Raw genomic sequence first — 2919 nt, forward strand, 5'->3', positions numbered from 1 at the left:
TAGCAATGTGAAATCATAAATCATGATCTTGCTCACAGAAAATGTAATAAAAGTCCTAGGTGGACTAAATCTTGGGTTCGTACCCTTCTCCTCTCAATATATATACGGTTGTGTGCACGTGTGCAAAGAAACATTTTTATGTATGCATATGCTTCTGAAATAAAGGAAGAAAGAAATAGAGATTCAAAAAAAGAATGGAAATAATAAAAAAGAACTGTGCTCAGACATTGTGTTGGTCGCACCTCTGTAAATATGGTTAACACTTTGGCTGTTAAGACCTGATGTGTCTTAACATGACTACCTCTGGAACACTGATCAAGGTGTATTGGAACTTGCTGCTATTTCCACCTAAATTAAGCAAACTTGAGTCTCTGATTCCACTTAGATAACGAACAGCGAAAGATAAGTAAAAAATAGGTAGTGATTAAGCTGAGCCAGGGGAAGTTCAGGTTGGATATTAGGAAATATTTTTATCAGAACGAGTGGTGATTCAGTGGCACAGGCTGCACTGGGAGGTGGTGGAGTCACCATCCGTGGAGGTTTCAAGAGCTGTGGAGAATGCTGCATTGAGGAATGTGGTTAGTGACTGCGGTGGAGGATGGGTTGGAGTTAGACTTGGGGATCTTTGAGGTCTTTTTCAATGTTAATGTACTATAAGTAATTAATAAGTGATTCTATAAGTAACATTTTATTTGGGAGCACTTTCTAGATTTGTGTTCACTGTAATCGATAGTTGTAATTTTTGTTCGTCATGTGAGGCAATTATAGTAGAAGATGGATATTTCTCTGGCCTTGTAAATTCAAAAAAATATTTTTCCATTTCCCTAATGTCTATCCTGTCTACTGCCATTGACTTATATGTAGAATCAGCTTTTTTTTTTTTGGCTAGATTGTCTTTTGCAGGGAGACTTTGCTAACTAAAAACTATTTAATTTAACAATTTTGAAGAATCAATACTTAATTAAATTAAAACAGAAGTAGCTTATGAATTTTCCTGCTGGTAAATGTGAGTAAAACTCAGTTGCAGTGAATGGATTGACATTATTAATATTAGGAGGGATTTTTGGCCTTGGTTTGCAATCCTGGAAAGAAGTGTGGCATTACTCTGTTCTTCTTCCTTTAGTGACAGAAGCTTTCACAATAAACATCTCTTTTAATTTATGACTTGCTATAAATGACATCGCATGACAGGGTTATCTGGGTATTGTGGTCTCCTGCCAGGGACAGAGCCACTATTCATTATGCCTTATATTGCACAGTCACTTATCATGTTTCTTACCCCACCGGTCTATCTCATTATTCTCTAGAAAAGCCATTTTAGGAACTGCCAGCAACTAACTTAAATTATAAATGGGTTTATGCCACTTTTGGTTTTGAACAAGGAAAATAGTCCTATGTGAGTTAGAAACATGAAGTTGTGCCATTTGATAATGAATTGTAACATAGTGACCCATGTAAAGGACGAACTGTCCTTTCTGAATCACAGTTTGATGTGGCATAATTATGTTTGTTTTCTCAGATGAATTCATATGGCTAGAAAGAAGCAAGGTGCCTCTTAATGTTTTTGTTCCTGCTTTTATTCTTATTGATTTTATATGTTTATTTCTTCCTGGTCCATTTTGCAGTAGTGATACTGAGTTTGTATAGCTTTCAGAGGCTCAATGATTAAGACTTACAATGAGATAAAAGGTGTGTTCAACTTCATCTATAGTGGTGAGAAAATAAAGTTTGCTGTGCTAACATTTTGAAATGTCTTTCAGTATACTGCTTGGAGTCCAAGAGAATGTTTAGTGTAATACAGGGTCTGTTTCTTATCTGTTATCTTGAAAACATTTTTTAAAAGATTTTAAAGAACAATATTTAAAAAAAATCTGTAAGTTAATTTGGAGTTTTTATACCTCAGTCAAAATAATTGATCAAGACAAAAAAAAAAAATTTTTTTTTTTTCCTTGGAAAAAAAGAAGAAAAGAAAAGCAAATATAATCAGTATTTTCAAGTAGAAGAGACTCTTATTGAAAAAAGGAATGTTCTAATTATAGTTCATATGGACAGTGGGTGAAGTGTGTAATCTATTCTAACTGCAAAGAGAAAGCCAAAAATGTGCTGTTCTTGTATTTATGAACTATTTGCTCTGTTTATAACGTCCTTGACAGCTGGAAACTGGAATGGTTCTTGCACAGTTGTCTTCCAACTTTGTGTGTGTCTAGGCTTTCTGGTGCATGAAGTCTTGGCTGATAGCTTTGATTGCAATATCAGTGGCTTCACTGTTTACTGCAAAAATAAGTAAACATATTAACATATAGAAATGCAGCTTAAATGAAAACACTATCTCTGCTAATTTCTTTTTTACATTAATAGGGATAATAGATTTCAAAAAAGATAAGGACGGTAATACTTAGAAAACTTATTAACCTCTTTCATCTGAAATGTAGAAGCATTAACTAATTAAGCATCACAATTCCCTCATGAGTTAGAAACTTCACAATAACCCCTACATTTGCTTTATATCTCTACTATTAAAATTGCCCGTTATGGATTTAAGAAGGCTTTATACTAGCATTTTAATAATATATGACTTCATTACAAAGCAAGTCAGTCTAGAAAGGGAGGGATAAAGAAAGAGGGCATATCCATTTGTCTGAAGCCAGGAAACAAACTGAACAAACTCTAAAAACCAATTAGTTAAACTTTACTACAGACTTGCAAGAAATTTTTTTACTCAGAAGTAGCACGGTCACAACTGATGCAAGAGTAACTTTGAGCAAACCTCTGTATGCAAACCTTCCATGATAGCTTGATCTTAGTCCATTTCTGGACTATGATCAGGTAGTGCAATGTGATTATGGAACTCATTGGAAAGTACGAAATTTTAAAAGGCAAAATATTTTGCATAATGCAGTGAAATTTTTGAATATTCTA

The sequence above is a fragment of the Meleagris gallopavo genome, chromosome 7 (genome assembly GCF_000146605.3).
Source record: "Meleagris gallopavo isolate NT-WF06-2002-E0010 breed Aviagen turkey brand Nicholas breeding stock chromosome 7, Turkey_5.1, whole genome shotgun sequence".
Classification (NCBI taxonomy): domain Eukaryota; kingdom Metazoa; phylum Chordata; class Aves; order Galliformes; family Phasianidae; genus Meleagris; species Meleagris gallopavo.